Source organism: Apteryx mantelli, chromosome 27 (assembly GCF_036417845.1).
Source record: "Apteryx mantelli isolate bAptMan1 chromosome 27, bAptMan1.hap1, whole genome shotgun sequence".
NCBI lineage: Eukaryota > Metazoa > Chordata > Aves > Apterygiformes > Apterygidae > Apteryx > Apteryx mantelli.
Genome location: NC_090004.1, coordinates 7,769,342 through 7,787,201, shown reverse-complemented (window position 1 = coordinate 7,787,201; position 17,860 = coordinate 7,769,342). Strand labels below are relative to the sequence as shown.

At 62.5% G+C, this 17,860-nt stretch overlaps 1 protein-coding gene across 1 annotated transcript in view; it reads left to right on the top strand.

The window, feature by feature from the left end:
• The first annotated feature begins 11,388 nt into the window (after positions 1-11,388).
• Positions 11,389-17,860, top strand: part of COL8A2 (collagen type VIII alpha 2 chain) — a 37,028-nt gene continuing 30,556 nt past the window's right edge. The window contains exon 1 of the mRNA XM_067311438.1: positions 11,389-11,617. The gene's annotated coding sequence lies outside the window, so the exon portion shown is untranslated. The remainder of the gene's footprint in view (positions 11,618-17,860) is intronic.

The window sequence follows — 17,860 nt, the reverse complement described above, 5'->3', positions numbered from 1 at the left end:
TCCTAAGAAGGGAAGCTCTGAAGTGGTCTGTGTTTCCCAGCGCCGCAGCACGCAGGGTTTGCAGAGGGCGTCTGGTCCCTCTCCCGCCCCGGGCAGGGGCTGCTCTCGCCTCTCCCAAGCCCGTCCTCGCCGCGCTCCGTCTCCCCCAGGCTCACGAGCCCCAAGCACGGTGCTTTCCTGGGCTCCCCAGCGCTTGGCTACCTCCAGATTTAACTTTTCTAAGTTTAATCTTTCCTCCAACAGGGTCTCCTTCCTCCTCGAAGGACCTTTTCCATCTCCAAGGCTTGCTGAGCCATCCGCTCCCGCTGTGGTCCTGCACCGTCCCCTCTTGCCCTGTGCATGGCCAGGGCATCGCTGCCGGCCGCCCCGGCTCGGAAACGCAGCTCTGCCAGCTGCTCCGCCGCTTCCCACCGTTGCTTCTCCCCATCCAAACCACGCGGCCCCATTGCCATTAGCCTGCCCGTTAATCCAGCAACCAGCTGTCCCCGGCCAGTGTGCGCCCGAGCACTGGCCAGCCTTGCCGCACTGCTCAGCGCCAGCCAGCGCTCCACATCTGGCCAACAGCTGGGTCACTGCCATGTGGGAGGCGGTGAGCATGTCTCCAGAGGGAGCTCGGAGCTGGCCCTCGGCCGGCCTAAGGACAGGCGCAAGGTGCAGCCAGGCCTCGGCGTCCCTCGGGAGGCGTTTGCCAGGAGCAGGTCGGACACCTGTGCTGGGTCCCACACGGCAGGACAGTGCTGCTCTGCCACAGCTTCGGGCTTGCAACGTCCCGCTCGTCTTTCCTGAAGCCCCCGACCTCAGGGAGATCCGGAGCAAAGCGGAGCTTGGAGAAGCAGAGCTGCAGGCGGAGAGAAGATGAACGCTTCTTGTTTGGCATTTTCTAGGTCTGTCCCAGGAGCCAGAGTTTCCCCTGTTGCAACTTGCACCTGGCTTTGCCGAGGTCTCCGGCCCCCGCCCTGCTCCAGGGCACGAGGACCAGCCGCAGCCTCCCAGCTCAGTGCTGGCACCGACGAGTTACCGTGCGGCTGTCTCCCATTAACCAGCACAGGGATGGGCAGCGCACTGTGAGCCTGGGGGGTGCTGAGTCAAGTCAGCAAAGCACTGGTGCATGCACCAAATTTCGGAGCAGGGGCTCGAGCCCTCCTGCTTTCAGCCAAACTGGCCCCACGTCCCCCCCGAGCCCAGCGCAGCCCCTGCCCACGCCGGGGTCCTGCCCGGAGGAGGCAGCCCGGTGCCGGGGCTTTGCTGGAGCACCTCACACCGAGCGCTCGGCACAGGGGACGGCACCTGCATTTTGGGGGGTTGTTTTTGAACCGGCAGGAGCGCTGGGACATGGCCCTGGCAGGCTCCGTGGCGAGCCGGCAGGCACAGCCCTCCGCGAGCAGGAACGAACTGGACGCCTGGATGGCAGCAAACAGGCTGCAGTCGGGGCTTCCGCATGGTTAAGTTAGAGAGAGGAGCAGAATTATTGGAAAATTTAAAAACAATCCCCTCCCCGACCGAAACAAAGCCCCAGACCTTTCATCCCAGCCCCGGGATCCCATTGGCTTCTCCGAGCATGTCATGTACGGCCAGCCGAAACATGGGAACTTATTTGGGGAAAGTGTTCACCAGAACAATGCCTCTTTTTCCAGCAAGAAAATATTGATTTTGTTTTAATTAGCGCTAGTGCCGACATCCAGAGGAAGTTGCTAGGCGCGGGGCCGGCTCCGTCTGAGGCCGCAGCCCCACGCCTCCATCCCGCGGCATGGCTAGGAGCATCCTTATGGATGCAGGGGCCGCCGCTGCCTCTTGCCCGAGCCCCATGCTGGAGCAGGGGCTGCTGCTCACCCCAGTCCCCAAGTGGCCCAGGGGCAAGCTGCTGCTGGGGAGCAGGGCAAGGCCACGCGCCTGCACAGCCTCCTCGAGGGGAGAAACCCACCAGCTCCCTCGGGCACAGAGGCAACGGGGCTGTCCTGGGTTCCAGCATCCCTGGGCTCCCGCATCCCCCCCCAGCATCCTGCAGCCTCCCGGCCCAGGCACCTGCATCTCACATCACCCTGCCCCGGGCTCCTGCATCCCTCAGCATCCCGCATCCCCCAGCCCTGGGCTCCTGCATCCCCCAGCATCCCGCATCCCCCAGCCCTGGGCTCCTGCATCCCCCTCCAAGGCCACGCTCCCGGCCACAGGCCTGCGGGGCAGGGGGATGCACAGCAGCTCCCTGGGCACTGGGTAGCACAGCGTTAACCGGGGCAGCCGGGAGGCGGCTGTGGAATGAGGAAGCCGAGGACGGGTACCCCGTAGTGGAAACGGCTTGGCAAGGGCAGTGGAAAATGGAGGCCTGGAGAAAGGCGACGGCAGGCTGGGCTCGCTCCGAGTACCACACAGGCGCAGCTGAGCCTTCAAGCCTGCCATTGTTCTCCCCTAATTATTCCCACTCCCCGAGTATTACACCCCATAATTCAGGAAAGCTGAGTAATGGAAGAAACAACAGCAATTTTAATCTCTCAGTACCGGTGGTCTCCACCAAAAAAATGCTTTCAAGCACTCTGCGGTCGCGACTTCCTCAGTTCGGTGGGCAGCAGAGGAGGAGGGGAGAGCACTGGCCACCTCTCTGGGAGGGTTTTTAAACGAAAATGGAGCCGAGGGGAGGGGGACAGGGCCGGGGGCTCATCCAGGTGGACAGGAGCGGAGCAGGGATGGGATGCTGGGAGCATCCCCGCAGGTATCACTTTGGGGAGCACGGTGGGACCCTTGGCTGTCCGAGCACAAGGCACCCACAGCACCACCACCAGCACCTTATCTTCTCATGGCTAGACCACAGAGAGAAGAGAACCAGGTGCCAGTTTTGGGCCAAAACCTATTTTTCATAATGAGAACTGGCTTTCAAAATTCCAATCTCTAGAAACTCTCATTTCCCAACAAAAGCCATCACCAGCTTGTTGGCTAGTCAGAAAACTTGCAGTAAGGACATTCCTCCACCTGCAGGGAACGAAACCAGCACAAGCGAGAACCATGCAGGGAGCCTGGCCGGGAGCAGACCCGGGCAGCAGGGGCACCCCGTGCTGGGCTCTGCCCCGGGATCCCTCCTGCCGCACTCTCAAATGCAAAAAATACATGAAATGATTTACAAACTCCACCCCACAGTCACCAGCAGCCTGGGGAAGGGCAGGATGGTGGCAGCACCAGGATGCTGGTGGGAGATGAAGCACCATGTGCAGGGACCAGGTACCGTCTCCAGCTTTGTGCCTCCCTCCTCCTCCAGCTCCAATTTGCAGTAAAAGCACCAAAACAAGCACGTGCCCTGGCTTTCTGCAGACACAGCAGCTAACCTGTAATAAATGAAAACAACCGATTTCCCTCCTGTTTGATGTTCCTGCACTAGCAAAGTTGGGGCCAAATAAAGAAACAGCTCAAAGCCAAGCAGCAACTTGTCGCGCACGAGAACCACATCGCAGCCAGCAGCAGGGTTGCAGCAATGCACTCGCACTGGGGAGAGCAGAGAAAGCGCTTTCAAAACAGTATTTCACATCACTTCTAAGCAGCTAATTTATAGTTTTGCTGAGAAGTGTCCAGCTGGCTGTTAAGTTTAGCAGCATTTGGCTAGAGATTGTGTCCTAGCCCCGGGTATGGCCCGGGGCAGCAGCTCTGGCGGAGGCAGGAGCGCTCCCGGCACACGGCCGACGCCAGCCTGCCCTGGAGCCGCACGAGGGACCGTGAGCCACCGGGGACAGGGAGCATCCCCCTGCGCCGGCAGGGCTAACGCCTGGCCTGCTGCATCCCTGCGGCGCATCCCCACAGCCGCCCTGCGCCGGCGAGGTGGGACAGCACAGCCCGAGGTGGCCGGGCCGCCTCTGTGTGGTCTGCAGCCATCTGGATGTACTTACAGCAATACTGCAGCAATTGCTAAAAGATCAAAAAAAAAAATCATCAGGCCAACCTTGATTCCCGTTGCATTTTTTGCATTTTTGAGGACTCGAGGCTCAAATCTGGCAGTGGGGAGGGGATATTGCCTGGGCAGCCCCAGGAACGCTCAGCTCAGCTGTGCCGGACTCGGCAAGCGGGAGCATCTCAGGACTTGTCCCAGAGGAAAGATCAGGCGACCCGGGTATCCCTGCAAAACCTCGGCAGGACCCGCAGGGTGCAAGCCCTGACGAAACGCTCTTCCGGGTCGTTCGTCCCAGCCAGGCACACAGGAGCCAGCCTTGTTTCTGCTTGGGAGGGACAAGATCTCCAAGCAGGCCCCGATGCACGGGGTTGCAGCAGCCCTCTGCAAGCACAGGGAAGTGACACTGCTCAGCACGCCCATTGCAAAAGGCCCTTACGTCTATACAAAGCCACTTCTGAGAGCCCCCATTAATTGCCAAAGGGGCAAGCGCAGCGTTTACCTGGGGCCAGGCAGCCCAGCGCATCCTGCAGAACAGCACCAGGCACTGGCTGCCGGACGGGCCCATAAATCAAGCCCCAGCTGGCATGCACGCTGCCTTTGCAGCTCAAATCCAAACAAGCCAGCAGGCTCTACGCTTTGTTAATGTAAGAGCGGATCAAGGAAAAGACCCTTCTTCATCCTGCGTTCCTCCACCCAGCCCAAAGGGTCTGCAGAAAAGTCTCCATGTTGACTTTGGGCTGGGATAAAAGTGGAGCTATTCCAGCTTTTGAGCTATTCCGCTCAAGGCAGATGGTTCGAGGAGGCTGGGCATGTTTCTCCGCAGAGGTTCGCCCGGCTCTGGCAGCAGGCAGCAGCAGTCGCTGCACCTGGGAGGTCCCTGGCCCGCTCAGGTGCCACTGCCCGACACCAGGGCTCAGTGCCCACCGGGTGCGAGACCAACCCGTTAGCAAGCTGGGCCGTGCTGGGACAGAGGGTGCTTCAAGGACCAGGGTCCAGGTACCCTGCGGCAGCTCTTGGTGGAAAAAAGCCCCCCGCGTGCTCAGCGCTGCTTGCGGCGGGGCAGGTCTGCTGCAGCCTGTCCCGGACGCACCTCCCGGGGAGCAACCTGCTCGTGTAGAGCCGAGGGACCAGCCTGACCTCCCCCTGCTCGAGGGCCTGTGCCAATTCCTTCCCAGCGGCCCTTTAAGAACAGTCACCACGCAAACAACTTTGCAGCCCGGCCCCGCTGCCCTCCAGCCCGGCTGCTCCCTGGCCCCGCTGCGCTTCGTCCGCTAGCGCTCTCCTCTCTGCCGAGGCGCTTGCAGGCTGCAATCCGGCCACCTCCTAACCCCGCTCAGCGAGCAAAGTCACCAGGTCTGCAGCAGAGCAGGCAACGACGTGCAGCCCTTCTGCTGACACCAGCAGCGCCACAGCCATTCACCCCAGGAGACGCGGACCCTCGTGGCTCTGCCAGCAGCAGCTGCCCAGCGATGCCCTTGGTGTCCTGCCGAAGGGACGGTGGCCTCAGCTCAGCCCTGCGCCGAGCAGTGGGCACCCCCCAGCCTTGCCCAGGGCAGCAGCCAGCCTGCACGAGCTAAACATCCCTCCCTGCAAACAGCTTGCACGAGCCCGCATGTGACTGCAGGGCCTGGCAGAGAGGAGAGGGGTTGCAAGAGAGGGCAGCAAACGCAGCAGCCCCACGTGCCGGAGAGCACAGACCCGTCTGCAGAGATGGGGCAAGCACTGCAGCGCCCAGGGCTGCATCTACACCCAGCCCTGGCACCGGGTCCCGCAGCGCTGACCCTACCAGGGCAGGGAGCAGAGAGCAAGCTGCCGCTGCAGCCCAGTGTTTGAAGCAAACCCGCCCTGCGGAAGCCCTGCACGGGAAGAGGCCCCCAAGCAGCTCAAGGGGATTCGGAGCAGACCCCGGCAGCAGCATCCCTACCTGCAAGGAGACGGCAGCAGAGCCGTGCATGCACTGGTCCCAGCCCCACAGCAGCAGCACCCACACATCAGGAGTGGGGCTGGGCTTTCAGCCCCTTATATAGGGCACGGCACAGCCGGTCCCGCACCTGGGAGCCGCGTCAGCCCCAGGTGTGCGTCCCACCGGCAGCACCTGCCGCTCCGGCTGCCCGGCTCCATTCGGCACCACGCCACGGCGGAGCGGCGGCTTTGCCCCTGGGCATGCGAAGGGTTAAACCCCCCAGGAAGCCCTGCCATGTCCGGTGCGGCACAGGGCCCGGGCAGGAATCGCGGGAGGCGGGAATGCGGGAACGCGGGGGGAGCATCAATGAGGCCATTGTCCAGGCGCGGGCCGGGCCGTGCTGCTTGCCCCACCGGGATTTCCCATCCCGGCACATTCCTCGGCACGGGGCCTCCTAGCAACTGGCATTCCCGGCAAAGGGCCGGCCGCCTGCGAGCCTGGGCCGGGAAACTGCCCTGCCGCCTCGGAGCGTCCCGGTCCCGGGAAACCCGAGGGCAGGGACAACGCGCGGAGCAGCCTGTCGTTACCTGGCTGCCGCGAAGGCGCCGGCTCGGGCGAGCAGAGCGGGAACGCTGCCCCTTGCCAGCGCTGCCCGGGGAAGGGGGACAGGGAGCCCTGGAGGCAGCGCTCCGGGTGGGAATGGCTCCGGGTAGGGTGGGGGGCTGCAGCAAGGCACCTGCCCCCGGCACCCTCGGGCCCCTCTTCCTCCGGGAACCAGAGCCTGCGGTTTTCCCTGGGCTTCCTCTCCCAGGAATTCAGCAGCAATGGGCCCTGGCCCTGCTCACGCACTGTCCGGCTGCGGAGCCAGCCCCACTCCGGCACCCATCAGAAAGGGCTCCGGCGGCGCGTCCCCAGGGCAACCCGCTGGCAGTGCCAACGACAGCGCTGCGAGAAAATCATAAAGCCAGAAGCGCCCTATCCCGGGCAGAGCCGCGCTGCGGCCGCTTCCAGAGCCGCCTTCCCCTGGAGCCGCACCGCTGGAGGCTGGCACCCGGCCGGAGCGCGGCACGAGGTGGGCAGCGCCGGGAGCCAGGAGCTGGGGTGCTGCTTCCCGCGCCGCTTCCCGCGCCCACTGGCCCCACCGCAGCGCTCCGGCTGGTGCCTCCGCTCGGCTCCTCGGACCCCCTTGGAGAACAACCCCGTAAAGCGAAGCAGCAGCTGTTTGGGGCATAATAAAACATTAATTCTTTCTTTTCTCTTTTACAGCCAGTTTACTGCAGAAACGTTTCAGCAGCACGGCAGAGTACCGGGAGCGGCGACCCGCTTCCCACACGGATGCTCGCTGGTGGGATGCCCCCGCCGCAGTGCCGACCCGGCCGCAGGGCCCTGCCGGCTTCCCAGATGCTCCTTTCCGGAGCCGTCAGCCCGGAGAGGCGGCTCCCGCCAGGAGGAGCAGCCCTGTTTGGATGCAGGGTGCCCGTCAGCACGGCTCTGCCTCGGGGCAGATTTACTAGCCCGCACCCAGGCGTTTACGGCCGGCTGGACAGCGCGCGCCGAGCACGCGATGAATTTACGGCGTGCCAACGAGCGCTTTCATTTCTGCCCCGCTGTCCGTGAATGAGCGACGGCAGCCCGGGACGCGCTCGGAGGCGCCGGGCCGGGAGGGAGCCGCCGCATCGCCTCGTCCCCTCCGGCGGCACCGCGGCGCTGCCGCTTTGCGGGGCGCAGCCGGGAGAGGTGGGCGCTTTCCAGCTGACTTTGCATGCGCGAACGCCCCCTTTCCCGGGGAAGCCAGGTCTTTCCTCGGCCCCCCCTGCCCAGACTGAGACATGGAGCCCGGTTTCACGCTGCGTGAACACGGTTTCCTGCCGGCGTCCCGCTCGGTTTGCTCCTTGCCGTGCTGGGGACCAGCGCCTGCCGCACGGACAAGGGCCGGGAGCTCCTGGTGCAGCGAGGGAGCGGATGCCGCTGCTGTTCGGATGAACGTCTCATCCTTGGAACCGCGCTAAGCTATTTCAAGCAATATCCCGCGGCAGGATTTGTCTGTGTCTGCTTCCAATTTGCTGTGTTTAATGGCTATGTGGGTCACTTCGCCCCTCGCAGCGCTGGGTGCACAGGCTGGGTGCAAATTGCTGGGTGTAAATTGCTGGGTGCACAGCACTGGGTGCAAATTCCTGGGTGCCCACTTAGGATGGGGCACAGCATGGATGTGCCATCAGGGACACCCGGTCACCATGCCTGGGGGACAGGGCTGGGAACATGGGTGTCCTCGGCTGGCCCACGGCGCGCTGGGGAGCTCGCTGTGAGCCCAGCAGCAGGCAGGGTCTGGGGACATCAGCGGCCCCCAGCCTCCCGCTGCATCCAGCAGCATTTCCAAAGGCTGCTCCGCTCGGGGCCCGGACACCTCCGGCTCAGGGCAGGTGCTTGCCCAGAAAGCCGGCGGGGATGCTGGCGAGCTGGACTCCTGCACCGTGAAACAGGACTTTCTTCTGGGCACCCCAGGAGAAAAGCAGCCTCCTGCAGCGGGACCTGATCCCGAGAGCACATCCCGTCGTTTGGCAGATCCGAGTGCTCGTGCATCGCTCCAGGGCATCCTGCTGCCGACGTCCCGTGGCGCTTTCCCCCACGGGGCGGCAGCGAGGCGCGATTAACCTCGTGCCCCCCTGCTGCGCTCGCCTCCAAGTGCCGTTTAGAAGTGGAGGTGCCGAGGCCGCCGGCTCCCACCTGGGCCGGCTCTGCAGAACAGGGAGCCTTGGAAACGGTAGGTGAGTGCAGTTTTTCCATGCGCATGTATATAGGAGGGGAGCGAGCTGCCAAAATAAATACAACCCTTCCCTTTCCAAAAATGTCCTCCAGGAATTGTAAAGGATCCTGAAGCAAGAATTCTGTCTCAAACCCTTTACGCTTTCTATTGGGGGAAGCGTATAAACCAGCTTCTTTTCGGCTCCAGCAAAGCCAACGTGCCGAGAGTGGGGGTTTTTTATGACATGCACCAAAGGAGCCGGGAGCCGGAGCCACGGCCATGTGCACCCCGGGCCGGGCTTACGCCGGGGAACAATCCCAGTAAAGAGCTTTACAGCCGCCGAGGAATGCGGAGCCTCCCCCGGCCCGGCCCGGGCTTGCAGCGCTAACCGCTCGGGGATTTGCTCTTTGGGGGGGTCGCGCCTCCGCGGCTGGTGCCTCCGCGGGTGCCGGCCGCCCCTGCGGCTCGCCGGGACGCCGGGCAGGAGCCCGGGATGCTTTCGGCGGGGCTGCGGCGATGGCGGGGCGAGGGCAGGAGCCGTGCAGCTCCCGGCGGCTCCCGCGGCGCCTGCAGCCATCCCCTGGGACGGAGCGCTGCCCAGGCTGCTGCCGACAGGCATGTTTGCTTTGCTGATCTCTCCTTGCTCGTTTAAGTGACTTTGGAAAATGGGATTTTGGCTCTTAAATCATTCAGGGGCTTTTGAAAATTCGACTCTAAATACTTTCCGAAGTGCATTTGTATGAAGTAATTCTCTCCAACCTCCCACAGTGGTAGTCAGATTGCATTTAATCCATCACTGAATGTTCCCGAAGGCTGGGATCTGGCACCGCGCTGCACACGGAGCCGCGGCTCGGCCCGTGCTGTGCCGGCACCCGTGCACGGGAGCTGTGGCCCGTGTCCGCTCCGGCTCCAGCCTGCCGCGCCTGCACGTGCACGGGGATGCCCGGCAGCTGGGGGCAGGTGTTCCCATGGGGAACGCGCCGGGCACGCAGAGCGCTCCGGGCACCGCGGCGCAGCTGCCGGGCGTCCCGGTGCCCTGCCCTCGCCGCAAGCCCGGCCCGGGCGCCGCTTTTCCACGGGGGTTTCAGGCTGCAGCATCCTGGGTGTAAATCAAGCAACCACAGTGGGCGCATCCCTGTGCCCAGGTCCGGCATGGCCGGAGGCTCGGTGACCGCATCCCTGTGCGCCCGGGACTGGGCACCTCGCGGCGGGGCCGAGGCTCGGGAGCAGGCAGGACCGCTGCCGGCTGGCAGCCACCCCCGGAGCCCGCAGCCCCCTCCCGCTGCCCCTTGGCTTCTCCTCTGGAGCGCTGAGGGCTGTTTTCAGAGCACAATTACTCGTCTTATGGAAACATGGAAATGATATTCCAACGCGCGGGGCTGATTTGATTAGGTCCGTGACCCACCAAATTAAGTTAAGGTTTTCTTCAGCCCTAGATTGAATTATTTCTCCTCTTTCCCTTTCTCTTTTCCCTTGCAGAACAGCAGAAATGGCTGGGACGTGTCTTGGAAGGGGTGTTCCCGCAGCACGCGGAGGCAGGCGGCGGTGGCCAGCGCTCCCTGCTCCTTGCCAGCGCACTGGGAGCAGCCTGGCACACCGGGAGCAGCCCGGCATGGCCGGCTCCCCGGGGACACTGTGTCTGGAGCAGGCCTCCCTGGTGGCCTCTCCTCCTCCAGCCCTGCCCCTGGCTGGGGCACCCGGCATCCCTGCATCCAGCATCCCCATTTGCAGCATCCCCATGCCCGGCATCCTGGTGCCTGGCATCCCTGTGCCCAGCATTCCTGTGCCTAGCATCCCTGCACCCAGCATCTCTGTGCCCGGCATCCCTGTGCCTGGCATCCCTGCACCTGGCATCCCTGTGCCTAGCATCCTTGCAGCCAGCATCCCTGTGCCCAGCATCCCTGTGCCCAGCATCCCTGCACCTGTCATCCCCACACCTGGCATCCCTGCACCTGGCATCCATGTGCCAAGCATCCCTGTGCCCAGCATCCCTGCACCTGACATCCCCATGCCTGGCATCCTGGCGCCTGGCATCCCTGCACTTGGCATCTCTCTGCCCAGCATCCCAGTGCCTGAGATCCCTGCTCCCAGCACCCCAGCGCCCGGGCGCCGGCCGGGGGCAGAGGCACATCAGCATTCCTGGGAGCAGGGCCCGGCCCACGCCGGCGCTCCCCGAGGGAAGGCATTGAGGAGGGATTAGCCGTCTGACGCTCCCCCTCGCTCGGCGCTTCATGCGGAAAACAAACACCCTTGTGCACCCCGGACGGCCTCGATCCAGGCCGGCTTTCTCCATGCCCGTTGCCTGGGCTACCCTAATCTGCCCGCTCCGGCACCGGGGTCACGCTCTCCTCCCGGGACCACAGCTGCTCCGGCAGCCGGCGCCGCCGCCCGTTCGGGTGGCGACGGGGGGCATCGCTTCCCCCGCAGCGAAGCGGGGGGAAACACCTCCCCGCTCTCCCCACCTCGGGGGGCCGGGGCGTTTCGCGGGGGCAGGGGGCTCTTTTCCCGCCCTGGTGCCTGGCGTTCCCGGTGCAGAGCCCCCCCCGGGAACGGGGCTCCCCCGGCTCAGCGAGGGCTTGCGCCGGCCCCGCGGCTCGGCGAGGGGCAGCCCTCGACGGCGCCCGGCCCCGCTCCCGCCCCGCCGGCTTGCCGGGGGCCGCGCTTCTGTATTTATTTTGTGCACAGTCTCCCTCCTGCGCCTGCGAAAGGGAGAAACAATCCGGGGCTGGAACCCGCTCAAAAAAAAAAAAAAAAAGGGGGGGAAAAAAAAAAGAGAGAGAGAGAGAAAAGGAAGAAATCGCAGCAGCCGGCCCAGCCCCGTGCTGCGCTCGCCCGTCGGAGTCGCGAGAGCCTTCCTCCCTCCCTCGCTCGCGCTCCGCCGCGCTGCCCGCACAGCCCTGCTCCCCTCTCTTCCTCCCTCCGCCTCCCGCCTCCCGCCAAGGTAGACGTCGGAGCGGCCGCCGGAGCCCGAGACGCTGCCTGCCGCCGCTCCCCCGGAGTAGCCTCTTCTGCAGCGCGAAAAAGTCCTTCTGCTCCTTTCCCGGCAGTTCAGGGAGCGCCTTCCCGCCTCCCCCATGCGAGCCTGAGGAGCGTCTCAGCCACGGTAAGGGCTTCATTTCTCTTCCCTGAGCTGCTCCCCAGCTCCTTTTCTCTCCCGTTCACCTGGCCGCCTCTCACATGTTGCATTAAACCCAGGCGAGAGAAAATCTCTTTAATTTCTCGGTCACAAGACCCTGTAATTCCGATGACTTTTCCCCGTGTGGAGGGGAATATTGCAAAGACTCTTCCAACTTCTCTTTCCAGGCAAGACTTTCGTCTGCGTGCTTCTCTTTATTTCTTTTTCCCTTTTGTCATCCCTTCTTTTTCCCCTGACCCACTTTAATTGTGTGCCTCCTCTAATGAATCGTATCCAAAGGGTCCGTGATGCTCCGACTGTCTTAATAAGAACCAAACCGGCCGTGGCCGCTGGCTGATTCGCGTGTTTGAACCTTTCTCGCTGCTATTGCAAAATATGCTTGGGAGAACAAAAAAGTTTTGGGGAAAGCTTGGGGGAGCGCTGAGCTTGCCGCAGCCGGCGCGTCGGTGCGGTCCGGTCCCCGGTGCGCCGGGGGCCGCGCGCTCCCGCTGCTGCGAGCATCCGCACGGAGCCGCTCGCGGGGCCGGCCGGATTGGGGCAGGACGCCTCAGCTCGGTCCGCAAACACCTTGGGAAATACAAGGTGCTGATTTTATTCGTTTTTTTAAGAGCCTGGCTGCTAATTGGCTCCTGATCCACCAAGTTCCTCGGCTTTGAACATTCCCAATAAGCCACGGAAGATCCCCCCTGTAAGCCAGCCCCAGGCTAAGCAATAACCTACTGGAGACATTTCTCATCTATGGGCAGCTTTGCTATAAGGAACATGTTTAATAAATCATAAGGCCGGCGAATTCCTGGGATTTTTATTGCTTCTGTAAAAATGCAGTTTTGATCTGTCTGCGAGGGACACTGGGAAACAAAGCTGGTCTTTCCAGCGGCAGGATCCTGCGGAGCCGGGACGCGGCGCCGGCGGCGTGGCCATGCCCGCGAGCCGCGGGGCTGCCGGGGCGGCTCCCAGCCCCTCCGTTTTTTTTTCTGAAAACCGGGTGGGAACGCAAGTGTTCTGCGCCGCAATAAAACGCGGGTCTGCTTGGCAGGCATCGCCCCTCATCAGTCACTTCTTAATTTCCCTTGCATTGCTGGGGCTGCAAAAGCAAACGCGTGCACGGAGCTCAGGCGAAGATGCCAGGGGAAATATCAGAGCTAGAAACGCGGCTAGACTGCGGTCAGGCGTCTAATTACATTTTCCCCCCTCATCCTCTTGCCTGGGGGGCAGAAGAAGCAAAAACAAAACTGCTATAAAACCGGAGAGATTCTTACGGGAGGACTCATCCGCTTTCAGCTGCCTTGCAAAACTAATTCCACCAAAATGGTTTTCTTTGCTCGGTAACGGGATGCCGCCGCGCAACAGGGCGCTGGATTTTTCTAACCCGCTTGGGCAAAGGAATGAAAATAGAGCAATTCTCTCCTCTCTCCTATTGCAGCCCGGAAAGCAGGGCTTGCCCAAGGCGGCAGGGTGGGCGCGCGGGGCGAAACGTGACAGGCGCGCTGAGATTTGGACCCGAGCGCTGCCGGCAGCTCGCCGGGGCTTCGGAAAAGGCAGGGCACCGCGGCCCCGGGGGTGGCAGCAGCCGCAGGAGGGGGCAGCGGGCGCCCGGGGCTGTCGCTGCGGCTCTGGCGGGCACGGAAAGCCTGGTCTCGCCCCGGGGAAACGCGGCGGCTGCCGGAGCCGTCCTCCCTCGGTGAAACCGAGGGCATTTCTGCCCGGGGCTCTTGGCACGTGCGCCCGCGCGCCTGCGCAGGATGGGGACGGGGATGGCCGAGCCTCCCCGGCTTTTGGGAGCTCGAGGAACAGCCCGGCGACCGCCGCCGGCCGCCCGCTTCGCCCCAGCTGTGTTGATTTAACTGTCGAGAAATCCCTTCCCCTCCCGGGCCACTCGGGGTGGTGAGAAAAGCGCTATTGCAGGAGGAGTCCGTGCGTCCTCCCTTCCACGCGCCCGCCCCGGCCACGCAGCGGGGGCCCGCGGCAGGAGGCTGCTCCGTCCCGGGGACGGGGGCTTCGCGGGCGCATCCGGACACTCGCTGGCTTCCGTAGGCGCCCGTAGGTTTTTCCTGTGCACGCTGAGACCAAAACGCTTGGTTTTAGTGCTCTGTCTCGTTTTGGGGGCCCGTGATGCGAGTGGCGAAAGCACGTCCCCGGGACCCCCCGCGCGCCACCGCGTCCCCGCTGGTGCCGTGCAAGGGGGAACGTCATGTTTGCCGTGCGTTGGGGAACGCCGCCTGCAAAACGCATTAACCCCGGCCGCAAGGGCGTGAAGGGCCGCTCCTGCCCCGCCGTCACGCGCTCGGATTTCAGCTCGTCCGCGGCTCGGGACGCGGCGGCGTTTCCACTCTGTGCAAAGGAAAACGTCTGCGGCAGCAAAACCCCACGGTTCGGGAGGGGGAGGGATAGAAAAGGCACCGGATTTCATTCGTCTTCCCCACGTTTCTCCCTCCTGGATGGGAGCCGCAAAGCGCCTGCCGGCTGCAAGGGCCGGGTGCTGCCGTGCCTCCGCGGCCTCGAGCTCCGGCACGGGACGCTGCTGTCCCAGGATCTGCCGTCTCCCGCGGGCGCTGCGGCACAGGCGGAGCGAGCCGCCTGCGCTCTTCCTCCCGTCTCCGGAGTCATTCCTGAGTCGTGTCCCCGTCCGTGCAGCCTCTTCCCCAGGGCTGTCTGCTCCCTCCGCGCAGTCTGCGGACTTCAAAGCGAGGAGCCCGACCCCGACCGCGCGGGGCCTTGGCGGCTGGCTGCGTTTCAAGGCACCGGCGAAGCAGCTGCTCGCGGTTCCCGGGCGGAGTGGAGGCCGGTTTGGACGGGGCGAAGCGGCAACTCCCAGGCGGCCAAAATCCCCGGCTGCTCCACAGCCATCCCGGTGGCCTCCGCTGGGGCCCGGCCCTGCCCGGCTGTTCCACCCGGAGAGGTTTGTCCTCAGGGACCCTCCAGGTCCCTCCATCCCGGCCAGGGTTTGGCAAGAAGCTACCAGGGAGGAAGAAAATGACCCGGATTTCCACCTGCTGCTCTGTGCATGGAGCAGGGGGGAGACGGAGAGGCGAAGACGAAGCCTTTCCAAACTTGGATATTATGCACCAAAGAACTAGGAAATGAGGCCTCATTTCTTGCACAGAAGTGCAGCACTCGCAGCCCAGGGACTCGCCCCAGTGAGCGCTGCCTTCCCCGGGCAGGATTTGGCCACAGGAATTTCTTAAAACCAGCAGAGTTCTGCAAACCTGCTCGGGTCCAAGCGGCCCGGCAACCCCAGAGCTCCGGGGTCTCGGGCGCGCTCCTCTCCGGGCAGATCGCCCCGGCCATTGCTCTGAGCTTGCCTTATTGTTCCTCCGGAGGGTTTTATTTCGCTGCTGCCTTCCAAGTTCCCAGGGATCTAAATTCTAAAGCAGGGTCTTGTAAAGAGCCCTGCCCAGATGAATGAGATGATATTGCTGGTATCGAGATGAGATCTATCCCCTGTCTTTATCCGCAGACAATGCAGCAGTGGGAGCAAACAAGGATACAGCTTTTCTTTCGAGGCACATTAGTCGGACAAGAGCCTTCCCTTTGTTTTGCGCCGAAACCCAAGACCCCGCGGCCAGACCACCTCGCGTCGCTGCCACGCTCGCGTCTCGCAGCCGCCGGCGCCGGGGGCACGGGGCGGGCGCAGGGGCAGCGTGCAGCCCCCGGCACCGCGGCCGCGGGAGCACGGCTGGTTACGAGCCCCGCGGCCGCAGGAGGCACAAGGCGCTTTGGGTGCGCCCCGTCAAGGCGAAGCTGAGCTGGTCCGGCCGAGGATTGGGGCCGGCCGGAGCGACCGCGAGCCGGGTCCGTGTGAAGCGCTTGCACCGATGCTCAGAGCCTGCAGCCAATTCACCTGCTTTCAGATTTCATTACAAGCTCTACAATTCAGCCCAGGTTTGTTTTAAGAAGTTACCGGAGGCTGAGAGAGCCTGGGAGTGATTTATGGCTTCCCATCAAAATCATGTGGTTTTACCACAAAACTTGGAAGCTCTGACTGCATTTTTCCTTTTGAGATTTTGGCTTTGCTCCAGACTCAGCTCCTAGGGGTGAGAGAGTGTGAATCCAGTGCGTGCATCAGTGTACTCGGATTCTGCAAACGAAATGGAGGAGATATGCATCACTGCAAAGAGAACATTTAACGTCAGGACAACACAGCCAGGTTGTGGCTGACGATGCCACAGGCGGCGCTCGGCATGGGGGGGAGCTGCAAAAGTCCCTTTGCAGTCAAAGGAGATTTAAAATCAACATTTGCCACTCTTCACTTTTGCATCCTACAAGCTTTTAAGCAGCTCAACGCCAGCAGCTCGGAGCTATATCTCCCGTCACGTTTCCAGGGCCGGAGCGCCCGTGCAAGGTGCTCCCGTCTCCTCGGTGCCCTGCTCCGAGGACCTCAGGGGAGCTGCTGATGCCCAGGGGGGTTAAATACGTGGGGTTTGGCCAGATAAGCATATTTTCAACCATCAACATGCATTGCCAATGACTTTAGAAAGGTATTTTCAGTTGTCTCAGAGTTATGTAAGCCACCCAGCCAGCGAGGAGAAACAAGGCTTTTATTGCTCCTGCTTCATATTCCCTGATATTGCCAGTCTCCAGCACTCAGAAGTTGCCAGTCAGATCCCCAGGGATGACGGGTTTGGATTACAGCAGCGATACCTTTGTCTTCGCCTTTAATTCCAGAGCCTTCGGGCCCCAAGGGGGTCACGCTGATAACCCGCCTCTGCGGCCAGCAGCGCTAGAAACCTTAACCCTCCTCTCCCGAGCAGCCGGGGCCTCGAGACCAAGCCGCCAAACGCCGCGGGGCAAGGGCCGTCCACCTCGGCGCACGCCGAGCTGCAGGGCGCCGGCGCATCCCGCTGCCAGCCAGGCGCGAGCCTCCGGGAGCCCCGCGGTCACCGGCGCGCCTAAACAGCTCCCGACGTCGTGTTCGGAGAGTCTTGGCTGCCGGCTCGTGGACGGTTCATGAACAGACGAAAATCCTCCAGCGCATTACACAAATAATAAGGTCAGGGCTGCTGGGTGCTGCTCCGGCCACGAGCGTGTGCCGAGACATCGAGCATCCGCCGGCGCGGGGAAGGCTGGAGAGCGGAGCGTCGCCGCGGGGCTTGGGCGCTCTTGTGGTTTTAATTTAGTTGCTTTTTAAAGCAAAGATGAAAGGCAGAACCAGGCAGTTTTGCATCACTTCCCCTGTCTGCATGAGAAGGAAGCTGCTGGGTCTTTTTTTGTCTTATTTCTCTTGCAGAGGTTGGGGTGGGGGGGGGGAGTGTGCAGCATTTAGCACCATGATTTCAGTGCCTGGTCCCCTAATCTCCGCTTGTTGCTTCCCACCGGCTTCCCGGGACAGCCTGCGCTGCAACCTGCCCGCGGCGGTGCCAAGGGCCGCGCGGAGCCGGCTGGCTGGGAGGCAAGGGGCCGCTCACGTGGCATGGCCTCGGGGCAAGATTCAAAGCCTCGGCGCTCAGGTGCCCCGCGCCGCTCCTTTGCTCTGCGCCCGCATCGGCATGTCGCCTGGCGCTTCCACAAAGGCTTTTTTCCATTAGCTGTTCTCTCATAGTTGTTTTTTAAAGACCATGTGCGATGTTATTGCTGAACATAAACTAAGAGCTAGGATGAGACCCCAGAGATCCTCCAAGTAGTTACAAGCAGAGTTATACAATGAGTTTGTAATTATTTTATACCAAGCCCGGTATTTTCCTTTCCCCAGGGGAAGTCCAATACAGTGTATAAGAGCAGGCCCGTGCCAAACCATACCCAGGCAGAGCTTTTATGAAAAGCTAGGTTCATAGGAATTAATTTCATTTAAAACATTCTTTGCGTTTTTTCATAAAGCACAGCAAATCCGCGGTACTTATTGCAGGAATGCAGCAAGAACGCGGCTGGGTAGACACTGAATTAGCCACAGTATATGAAACCCGACGGCAGGGCAGGGGGCTTCCACGCGGCCCGTGCACGGGGATCTGCGCCTGCCCCGACGCGAGGGCTGATGACCTCAGATTACTTTGAGAAAAGCGGCTGGGGAAGGAGGGGGGATGCCGGCGCAGCCGTCTTGCCATCAGCCAGGGATGCAAAAAGGGCTGCAGACTCTCAAAAGCATGGAGTATTTTTTTTTTCCTCCAGACATTCCGATTTTGCTATTTTGCCTAGCTGTAACAGCCAGTCTTGGGACCTGGCTGTGCCCAACCCCAGCCCCGCTTTGTCACAGGGCTCCCAAAACTCCCCAAACCG